Genomic DNA, 11,925 nt, shown 5'->3' on the forward strand with positions numbered 1-11,925 from the left:
TCTTGACCTCGTGATCCACCCGCCTCGGCCTCCCAAAGTGCTGGGATTACAGGCTTGAGCCACCGCGCCCGGCCTTGAAACTTCTTAATATATTTATCCAGCCCCAAAACCCATCTGTTGTAATGTCTGCCCTGTTGAAAACAGTTTACAAAAAAAATGATAAATGCAAACTTCAGTCTTACAATAGGTTAAGCAGATTCTCATACCAGTTTGACCATCTTTTTTTCTTTTTTTTAAATATGTTATTATTTTTTTATGGAACGCTTCACGAATTTGCGTGTCATCCTTGCACAGGGGCCATAGCTAATCTTCTCTGTATCATTCCAATTTTAGTATATGTGCTGCCGAAACGAGCAAGTATTTTAAATATATCTCTTTGAGAAACATGTTTTTTCATGAGCTGTTCTGTTTGCTCCTCTGTAAATATTAATAGACCAAATATATCAAAAAGTAAACTTTTCTGTTATTCAGTGCTAAATGAAATGATTGCTCATCATAACGGACTACAATGAAAAATCACTGCAATTATCAAAATCAATGAATTCTCAGATAAGAACACATCAAAAGAAAATCAATGAATTCACCAAGCTGAAGCACTTGCTGACCTTCTTATATGTTCTGTTGACTATACAAAATTTGTTTTTTCTCATTATTACTTTCATCTTCCTTATTCTATTTTCTATTTCCTGTTTGGGTATCTTGATTATCATAGTCATTCTTATTTTCTATGTTGGCTATCAAAAATATTTTTCTAATCCCAGTAAGGCATGGTGGCACCCCTTCGTAGTCCTAGCTTCTCAAGAGGCCAGGCGGGAGGATCACTTGAGCCCAGGAGTTTGAGGCTGCAGTGAGCTATGACTTCACCACTGCACCCAAGCCTGGGTGATGGAGAGAGACGCTGCCATAAAAAATTTTTTTTTCTAATCTTGATTGCAACTAACAGAGCTTTTAGTTTCTGTTGTATATACTAAGATTTTTTAAAAAGTATTTTAAAGCTTCTGTCTTCTTTCTTGATTTCCACAAGGATGCCTTCTTGTCATAGTTGAATAGTGAAATGATCATCAGAACAAAAAAAACTAAAACTAAGACATATACAAGAGCAATTCAAATGTGTTTCAAATTGTTACTACATTGCATAGAGCAATATAATTGTACAGTCAAATTCCTTATATATTGCATGCAAAAGTGCAGGAGCTCTGTCTGGATTCTTCTTCAGACCATTTCACTCTCTGATGCCAGTTTTTGTGCCATTTCATCTAGAACCAGGAGATTTTGAAGAACAAGGTGACAAGTACATTAAAATGCAATCCAGCCAGGCATGGCAGCTCACACCTGCAATCCCAACACTGGGAGACCAAGGCTGGAGGATTGCTTGAGTCCAGGAGTTCAAGACCAGCCTAGGCATATTGTGAAAACCCATCTTTGTTAAGGAAAAAAGTAATATTGGATGAAGGCACAACACTAAAAAAAAAGAAAAGAAAAGAAAAAAGTAATAATAAATAAAAAATAAATTTTAAAAAATGCAATCCCATATGTTGGAATGTATAAAACCCATGACTTCAGGCCGGGTGCGGTGGCTCATGCCTGTAATCCCAGCACTATGGGAGGCCAAGGCAGGTGGATCACTTGAGCTCAGGAAATTGAGACCAGCCTGGCCAACATAACAAAACCCCATCTCTACAAAAAATACAACAAATTAGCCAGGTGTGGTGGTGCTCACCTATAATCCTAGCTACTCAGGAGGCTGAAGCAGAAGAATCACTTGAACCCAGAAGGCGGACATTTCAGTGAGCTGAGATTGTGCCTCTGCACTCCAGCCTGGATGACAGAGCGAAACTCTGTCTCAAATAAATAAATAAAACCCATGACTTCATACATGTGTGTACTCATTGTAGAACTGTTCAGGTTTATGCCCTAGAAACAGGAATTCTGACAAATTTTATTTTGCCTGATGCTCATTTTTTTAAAAACAGTGCATTTTTAGATATATATGCTGCATAATCAAGTATATTCCTAACAGAAGAGGATTTCTAATTTGATATGCTGTCAATGAGAATCTAATTCCTCTGCTTACAAGTTTGTATGCTTCAAATTGGAAGAATTTTTAACAGATTAGCTTCTGGTTCTACATGTTTCAAACACTGTTTTTCCCCAATTTTTTTTTTTTTATTTGAGACAGAGCCTTGCTCTGTCACCCAGGCTGGAGTTCAGTGGTGTGACTGAGCTCACTGCAACCTCTGCCTCCAGGGTTTAAGTGATTCTCTCTCATGCCTCAGCCTCCTGAGTAACTGGGACTTACAGATGTGCGCCACCATGACCAGCTCATTTTTTTGTATTTTTTGTAGAGACAGGGTTTCACCATGTTGGCCAGGCTGGTCTCAACTCCTGGGCTCAAGTGATCCGCCCATCTCAGCCTCCCAAAGTGCTAGGATTACAGTTGTGAGCCTCCATGCCAGGCCCCCAATTTTATATACTCACAGAGCAGAAAGCCATAGACATGTTAATGTTATGATACGACCCTGCGCCTTCATGTCACAACCCTGGGTGAGATGGTGCAGAGACAGAAGTAATATTCTTGAAACTCCTTCTATACTGGTATGACCATACTGGTACCACCAAATCCAAACTAAATGTTTGTAACTCAACTTTCATGAGCTGGATTCCAAAATGCAAAAAGATATGTGATGGGGCTGGGCATAGTAGCTCACACCTACAATCCCAGCTCTTTGGGAGGCGGATCACAAGATCAGGAGATTGAGACTATCCTGGCTAATACGGTGAAACTCCATTTCCACTAAAAATACAAAAAATTAGTCAGGCATAGTGGTGCATGCCTGTAGTCCCAGCTACTCAGGAGACTGAAGCAGGAGAATCTCTTGAACCCGGGAGGTGGAGGCTGCAGTGAGCCCAAATTGCGCCGCTGCACTCCAGCCTGGGTGCAGAGTGAGATTCTATCTGAAAGAAAGAGAGAGAGAAAAGAAAGAAAGAGAGAGAGAGAAAGAAAGAGAAAGAAAGAAAGAGAAAGAAAGGGAAATGTGATGAAAAGGAGGTTAGAGTGAAAAGACACAGTGGTCTCAAGTGACTGAAGTAAAAAATAGTTTGCATGCAGAGGTAGTATCAGAATGGAAAATTAAAAAAAAAATAGTTTGCAAATTATACAGAATTACATGACCCTGAGAACTCATGGCTAGAATTCCTTGTAGGTTGTTGGAAGGAGCAGGTGCCAGTGAAAAGCCTTGTGTCCTATGCTTCATTCTCTTCACAGGAAATTCTTCTCCACAAGGCAATAAAGTGTTTTAAGAGGAAGATAGGGTTTGCTGTATCAAATGCTGCCAAGAAGTATAATAGGATAAAGACTGGCACAAAACTATTGGATATGGCAATGGAAGGTCTTTAGTGACCTTGAAAATCGTGATTCCATTAGAAGATACAGAAGCCATCTTCAAATAGATTAAGAATGGGAGATTAGGAAGATAAAACAATGACAACATGCAAAAACTTCCATTTGGCTATGGTCTTTCTGTACTTATAGAGAAAGATCTCTAAGATTCATTGTTTCATGAAAGGTAGAGAATAGTGTGTACACTATACTACTCTTGCTGTACGGATTGATATGTGTATCTCTCAATGTCCACAGAAGATGCCTCCAGCGAGGGAAATTGACCTTTGGAATTTTGAAGCATGTGAATGTATTATCTATTCAAAACATAATTTTTAGCCAGGTGCAGTGGCTTGTAACTGCCCAATGTGTTCACCTTGCGTGCTGCCTAGACAGAGCCAATTTATCAGGGGAATTGCAATAGAGAAAGAGTAATTCCTGGTTTTATTATTATTCAAATCAGTCTCCCCCAGCAATGGCGACTGGAGTTTTTAAGTACAACTTGGTGAGTTGGGGGGGAAGCCAGTGGGCTGGGAGTGCTGATTGGTTGGGTTGGAGATGAAGTCATAGGGAGTTGAAGCTGTCTTCTTGTGCTGAGTCAGTTCCTGGGGGTGGGAGTGTCACAAGATCAGACGAGCCAGTTTATCAGTCTGGGTGGTACCAGCGGATCCATCAAGTACAGGGTCTGCAAAATATCTCAAGCACTGATTTTAGGCTTTACAATAGTGATGTTATCCCCAGGAACAACTTGGGAGGGTCAGAATTTGTAGCCTCCAGCTGCAGGACCCCTAAACCATAATTTTTAATCGTTTGGCTAATTTGTTAGTCCTACAAAAGCAGACTAGTCCCCAGGCAAGAAAGGAGTTTGTTTTCAGAAAGGGCCTTTATTTTAAATGGTATTGGCCGGGCAATGTAGCCCACACCTATAATCCCAGCACTTTGGGAGGTGGAGGTGAGGTTTGAGATCCACCTAGCCAACATGGTGAAACCCCATCTCTACTAAAAATACAAAATTAGCCAGGTGTGGTGGTGCATGCCTGTAATCCCAGCTACTTAGGAGGCTGAGGCAGGAGAATCGCTTGAACCTGTGAAGCGGATGTTGCAGTGAGCCGAGATTGTGCCATTGCACTCCAACCTGGGCAACAAGAGCAAAACTCCATCTCAAAAAATGATAATAATAAACTGTAAACTATAAACTAAGTTCCTCCCAAAGTTAGTTCAGCCTACACTCAGGAAGGAACAAAGACAGCTTGGAAGTTAGAAGCAAGGTGGAGTTGGGGGCCGGGCACGGTACTTCATCCCTGTAATCCCAGAACTTTGGGAGGATGAGGTGGGAGGATTACTTGAGGTCAGGAGTTCAAGAGAAGCCTGTCCAATATGGTGAAACCCCATCTCTACTGAAAATATAAAAATTAGCCAGGCATGGTACCGGGTCCCTATAATTCCAGCCACTCGGGAAGCTTAAGCAGGAGAATTACTTGAACCCAGGAGGTGGAGATTGCAGTGAGCTGAGATGGCGCCACTGCACCCAACCTGGGCAACACAGCAAGATCAAGCTGCAACTATATTTACTGGGTCAGAGAGGGAACTGTGAGAAAATTATTTTTTTTTGAGATGGAGTCTTGCTCTGTCGCCCAGGCTAGAGTACAGTGTCGTGATCTCAGCTCACTGCAACCTATCCTCTCAGGTTCAAGCGATTCTCCTGCTTCAGCCTCCCCTGTAGCTGGGATTACAGGTGTGTGCCACCATGCTCAGCTAATTTTTCTATTTCTAGTAGAGATGGGCTTTCACCATGTTTGCCAGGCTGGTCTCGAACTCTTGACCTTGTGATCCACCTGCCTCGGCCTCCCAAAGTGCTGGGATTACAGGCGTAAGCCACCTCATCTGGCATTAAATGTTTGTTCTTTAAGCCTCCTGAGTAGCTAGGACTACAGGCACCTGCCACTGCGCCTGGCTGATTTTTGTATTTTTAGTAGAGACAGGGTTTCACCATGTTGGCCAGACTGGTCTTGAACTCTGGGAGAAACTCAGTTTATTGTTTATAGTTTAAACAAAGACAATAACAGTACTTCCCCAGTATTTTGTTATGGTTACCCTCTCACACTGACGCACGACCCTGCCTCTGTCTTCTCATAGTGTGCCTTAGAACCTTGACCACGTGATATTGCAGTTTTCTGTTTTGGCCTTTATGTCTTCCTTTAGACTGGAAGCCGTCCAAGAGCAAGGATTTGTCTAGCCTCTTCACCACCATAACCCTAGCACCTGCATAGCAGTTAGCACATTGTAAAGAAAACAAAAAAAAAAGGCCGGCGTGGTGGCTCACGCCTGTAATCCAAGCACTTTGGAGGCCAAGGCGCATGGATCACCTGAGGTCAGGAGTTCAAGACCAGCCTGACCAACATGGTGAAACCCCGTCTTCATATAAAATTTTTAAGAACTAAATAATTTTAAAAGAAATTAAAAAAAAAAAAGTTTTCCTTTCTACTCACACCCAACACAAAACACTTCTATGAAGAGATGTGTGGGTTTTTTCACCACACACCAAGCAGTTCTCCAGCACATGCCAGCTGGGTGTCCTATAATTCAGTTCCATCCTGACACTGCCTACCTGGAGATTGGGTCAAATCCCACAGGTTAAGGATTCGGTCCCAAAAGACTGCCCTGCTTTAGACACCAGTCCCCAGTCCTAGGTTTTGACCTGTGTATCTGGCTGACTGATTACAAATTGCGGTTTCCACAATCCTCCTTCCCCAGGATTTGGCTTAATGGTTTATATAATAAAGCGTACAGGGCTGGGTGCAGTGACTCATGCTTGTATTCCCAGCACTTTGGGAGGCCGAGGCATTAGGAGCTCTTGAGGCCAGGAGTTCGAGACCAGCCCGGACAAGGTAGGGAAACCCTGTCTTTACTAAAAAAACAAAAATTAGCTAGACGTCATGACACACACCTGTAATCCCGGCTACTTAGCAGACTGAGGCAGGAGAATTATTTGAATCTGGGAGACAGAGGCTGCAGTGAACCGAGGTAACACCACTGCACTCCAGCCTAGGCAAACAGAGTGAAACTATGTCTCAAAAAAAAGAGAAAAAACACATGAAGGATGCAGATGAACAGCAAGATGAAAAGATGCGTAGGGTATGAGATGGGGAGGGATGCAGAGAAACCTTCCTAGTGTAACTGCACAAGGGGTTTGCTCACCTTACCCTCTGCTCAGGCAGATCAATTCATAAAGACAAGGGAATTGCAACAGACAGAGTAATTCATGCAGAGTTGGTTGTGCGGGAGACCAGAGTTTTATTATTACTTAAATCAGTCTCTCCGAGCATTTGGGGATCAGAGTTTTTAAGGACAACTTGGTGGGTGCAGGGATGCCACTGAGCCAGGCGTGTTAATGGTCAGGGATGAAATCATAGGGAGTCAAAGCTGTCTTCTTGCACGCAGTCAGTTCCTGGGTGGGAACCACAAGATCAGATGAGCCAGTTTATTCATCTGGGTGGTGCCAGCTGATCCATCAAGTGGAGGGGTCTGCAAAATATCTCAAGCACTGATCTTAGGAGAAGTTTAGGGAGGGTCAGAATCTTATAGCCTCCAGCTTCATGACTCTAAACCATAATTTCTAATCTTGTGGCTAATGTTAGTCCTACAAAGGCAAGAAGGAGGTCTGCTTTGAGAAAGTGCTGTTATTGTCTTTGTTTTAAACTGTAAACAATAAACTGAGTTTCTCCCAGAGTTCAGCCTATGCCCAGAAATGAACAAGGACAGCTTGGAGGGTAGAAGCAAGTTGAAGTCAATCAGTTAGATCTCTTTCACTCTCTCATAGTTTTGCAAAGGCAGTTTCACTATTACTCAGGAAATTCCAAGGGTTTTAGGAACCTGAGACAAAGACCAAATGTATTTCTTATACCACATACATTATAGGCACTCAAATATTTTTGAATAATAAATAAAGTAGCGCATGTGAATGTCCTATCATAGTTCTCAGTACATATCAACAGTAACTGTAGCCAGGCTCAGTGGCTCACACTTGTAATCCTAATCCCAGCACTTTGGGAGGCTGTGGTGGGCAGATCACTTGAGGTCAGGAGTTCAAGACCAGCCTGGCCAACATGGTAAAAACCTGTCTCTACTAAAAATACAAAAATTAGCCAGGCGTGATAGTGGGCACCTGTAATCCCAGCTACTTGAGAGGCTGAGGCAGAAGAATCGCTTTAACCTGGGAGGCAGAGGTTGCAGTGAGCTAAGATCATACCATTACACTCCAGCCTGGGAAACAATACCAAAACTCTGTCTCAAAAAAAAAAAAAAAAAAAAGAAAGAAAAGAAAAAAAGAAACGGGAAGTGTGAGATCACTTTTCTGGTTTTTGAGAGACACTGTCTCACTCTGTTGTCCAGGCTGTAGTGCAATGGCATGACCACCACACCCAGCCATTTTTTTAAGTTTTGTGTAGGGATGTGGTCTTTCTCCTGTTTCTGATTGATTTTTCCTGTCACCAGCTCTAAAGGCTGAAAGGCAGAGACCAGGTACCAGCAAGGCTGGTTTATCCTGAGGTCTTTCTTTTTGGCTTGCAGACAGCGGCTTTCTGGCTGTCTCCTCACATGGCCTTCTCTGTGAAACCACCTTTGCAAAATTACGACAATAAGAGAAATCTGACAAAGTTGCCTCCATCTTGCTTCTGACCTCCAAGCTATCCTCGGTCATTCCTGGGCACAGGCCAAGCTGTATTTCGGAGCAATTTAGTTTAACTTTGAAGTAAGGATGACCATAGTCTCTCCCTAAAATGAATCCAATCCCTCTTCAGGGTCTGAAACCAACTTTGTAAGACTAATTAAAGGCCACAAGATTAGGATTGAGGGAATGATGTGAATTTAGCTAAAATGTCAGTGTAGTTCCTATAATCCCTTATGGCTCAGGGGTACCACCATGTGGTACAAGGTCACAAGACTTATGACTTCCCCAGTTGCTCCTACAGATAACATCACTATTGTAGAACCTAAGATTGTTTTGATTTTTTTGAGACAGTGTTTTACTCTTGTTGTCCAGGCTGGAGGGCAATGGCGTGATCTCAGCTCACCGCAACCTCTGCCTACCAGGTTCAAGCTATTCTGCCTCAGCCTCCCAAATAGCTGGGATTACAGGTGTGCGCCACCATACCCAGCTAATTTTTTATATTTTTAGTAGAGACGGGGTTTCTCCATGTTGGTCAGGCTGGTCTTGAACTCCCGACTTCAGGTGATTCTCCCACTTCGGCCTCCCAGAGTGCTGAGATTACAGGCGTGAGCCACCACGCCCGGGGTAAGATTGATTTTTTGAGGTATTTTCCAGACTGACCTCACCCAGGCCCATGACTGACGACTCAACTGGTCCTGTGGCCTCACTGACAGATTCGGCATATAAAGACCATTTTCCACACCCCTGTGATTTCATCCCCAACCAGTTAGCAGTATCTATTCCCTAGGTCCCTCTCCCCCTCACCCCCGCCAACTTGTCCATAAAAATCCTAACCTCTGAGCCTTTGGGGAGACTGATTTGAGTAATACTGTTATGTCCTGCATGGCCAGCCTCATGTTGATTAAACTCTTTCTCTACTGCAATAGCATGGTCTCACAGAACTAGTTTTCTCTTTGCAATGGGCAAGAAGAACCCATAGGGTAACTACATCTGTGTGTCTGTACCCCTGGTGTCTCTACCTCTTCTTTTTTTTCTTTTTTGAGACAGGGTCTTACTCTGTCACCCAGGCTGGAGTGCAGTGGTGTGATCTTGGCTCACTACAACCTCCGCCTCCCAGGTTCAAGCAATTCTCCTGCCTCAGTCTCCTGAGTAGCTAGGACTACAGGCACCTGCCATTGCACCTGGCTAATTTTTGTATTTTCAGTAGAGACAGGATTTCCCCATGTTAGCCACATTGGTCTTGAACTCCTGACCTCAGGCGATCCACTGAGGCAGGAAATGCTGGGATTACAAGCTTGAGCCACCTCTCGGAGCCTCTCTACATCTTTTTTTTTTTTCTTTTTTTTGAGACGGAGTCTTGCTCTGTTGCCAGTCTGGAGTGCAGTGGCGCAATCTTGGCCCTCCGCCTCCTGGGTTCAAACAATTCTTCCGCTTCATCCTCCCGGGTAGCTGGGACCACAGGCGCGTGCCACCATGCCTGGCTAATTTTTTTGTATTTTTTTAGTAGAGATGGGGTTTCACCATGTTGGCCAGGATGGTCTTGATCTATTGACCTCGTGATCTGCCCCCCTCAGCCTCCCAAAGTGCTGGGATTACAGGCATAAACCACCACACCCAGCCCTCTCTACATCTTCTTACACCACCTTTATTGGATTAGGGCCCCACCCTTATGACCTCATTTAAACTTAATTATCTCCTTAAAAGCCCTATCTCCAAATATAGTCATATTAGTGGTTAAGACTAATATGAATTTATTATCTCCCAACCTATGAATTTTGGGAGAACATAATTCAATCCATTAACAGGTTAGGTTTCCAGAAAGAAATCTCATCCAAGGTAAGGCTTGAAATTTGCATGAAATTAGCCAGGTAAAGAGTGGGGAATGATGGGTATGGTGGCTCATGCCTGTAATCCCAGCACTTTGGGAGGCTGAGATGAGAGGATCGATTGAGGCCAGGAGTTCAAGACCAGCCTGATCAACATGGTGAGACCTACCCGCTATCTCTAAATTAAAATTAAAAAAGAGTGGGGGAGCTGGGCACGGTGGCTCACGCCTGTAATCCTAGCACTTTGGGAGGCTGAAGTGGGTGGATCACCTGAGGTCAGGAGTTCAAGACCAGCCTGGCCATCATGGTGAAACCCCATCTTTAAAAAAAAAAAAAAAAAAGAGTGGGGGAAAGGTGCTCACTTTGGCAGCATATATACTAAAAACTGGAACGATACAGAGCAGATTAGCATGGCCCCTGTGCAAGGATGACATGCAAATTTTTGTGAAGCAATTAAATTTAAAGACAAAAATAAAGCGTGGGGAAAAGAGTGCTTCAGACCACAGGTAAAGGCTGGTCAAAGGCCAGGGGACAAGAAAGTATGGCATATCAGAAAACCAAAAGTATTTTCTAGATGATTCCAGAGAGGTCCACAGAGAACCTTGGAAGGCCTTGGAAGTCTTGATAGAATTGGGGCTTTGTCTCAGGGCAATAGTAAGCCAGTGAAACTCTGTAAGCAGGAAACTGATAGAACCATATCTGCATTGATCACTTTAGCATTTTTTTTTTTTTTTTTTTTGAGACGGAGTTTCGCTCTTGTTACCCAGGCTGGAGTGCAGTGGCGTGATCTCGGCTCACCGCAACCTCCGTCTCCTGGGTTCAAGCAATTCTCCTGCCTCAGTCTCCCGAGTAGCTGGGACTACAGGCGTGCGCCACCATGCCCAGCTAATTTTTGTATTTTTAGTGGAGACGAGGTTTCACCATGTTGACCAGGATGGTCTCGATCTCTTGACCTCGTGATCCACCCGTCTCGGCCTCCCAAAGTGCTGGGATTATAGGCGTGAGCCACCGCCCTCGGCCTGATCACTTTAGCTTTAACATGGAGAGTGAAGTGAAAAATAGTAACACTGGAAACAGAATGATAAGTTGGGAGGTTTATATAATAAAATAGGGAGGATGGGAATAGAGAGAAGTATACAGAATTGAGAAATCTTCAGAACCTAGAATTGGCAGGACTTGCTAATGGGCTAGAAAGTAAGGAATAAACTGAGGATGATGCTTAGGTTTCTGAGTTTTAAGCCAGTGGTTGGGCAGTTAGTGACATGCCCTGAGATAGGAAACAAAAAAGCAGATGATCGGAGCGGTGAATGGTAAACTCAGTGTTCAATACAGTACATTGAGTTGTAGTTATGTGAGTCATACAATTAAAGATGTTCACAGTCTTATTAGCTATTTTCATGCCTGTTTTAGAAATAAAAAGCAACAGGCCAGGTGCAGTGGCTCGCACCTGTAATTCCAGAACTTTAGGAGGCCGAGGCAGGTGGATCATCTAAGGTCAGGAGTTTGAGACCAGCCTGACCAACTTCATCTCTATTAAAAGTATAAAAATTAGCTAGGCATAAGGCCCAGCGCAATGGCTCATGCCTATAATCCCAGCACTTTGGGATGCCAACGCGGGCAGATCACCTGAGGTCAGGAGTTCGAGACCAGCCTGGCCAACAGGGAGAAACCCTGTCTCTACTAAAACTATAAAAAATTAGCCAGGCTTCGTGGTGGGCATCTGTAATCCCAGCTACTTGGGAGGCTGAGGCAGGAGAATCACTTGAATCTGGGAGGCGGAGGTTACAGTGAGCGGAAATTGTGCTATTGCACTCCAGTCTGGGCAACGAGAGTGAAACTCCGTCTCAAAAATAAAATAAAACAAAATAAAAAGCAACAATAACTGACATTTCGAGACATTAGTGAAATGGGATCCATGCCCAGGTTCATCAAACTCTGAGGGCTATGCTTTTTCAACTACAGTCCACGAAATTTTTCCCAAAACTCCATCAGTCAGATATATTTCAGAATTCGGAATTTACTGATTTTAGAAACATAATATAGTGCCTATA

The 11,925-nt window shown here is 43.5% G+C and overlaps 2 non-coding genes across 2 annotated transcripts; one reads left to right on the forward strand and one right to left on the reverse strand.

The window, feature by feature from the left end:
* Nucleotides 1–249: 249 nt before the first annotated feature.
* LOC135274049 (U6 spliceosomal RNA) lies at nt 250–355 on the reverse strand. Its single transcript, XR_010341865.1, has one exon. It is a non-coding gene; the product is annotated as a U6 spliceosomal RNA (small nuclear RNA).
* A 9,873-nt stretch (nt 356–10,228) lies between these two features.
* On the forward strand, nt 10,229–10,336 carry LOC135274048 (U6 spliceosomal RNA). The gene has a single exon (XR_010341864.1). It is a non-coding gene; the product is annotated as a U6 spliceosomal RNA (small nuclear RNA).
* Nucleotides 10,337–11,925: the final 1,589 nt, after the last annotated feature.

This window comes from Aotus nancymaae, unplaced genomic scaffold, assembly GCF_030222135.1.
Source record: "Aotus nancymaae isolate 86718 unplaced genomic scaffold, 86718_ANA_hifiasm-v0.15.2.pri h1tg000010l, whole genome shotgun sequence".
In the NCBI taxonomy this organism is placed as follows: Eukaryota; Metazoa; Chordata; class Mammalia; order Primates; family Aotidae; genus Aotus; species Aotus nancymaae.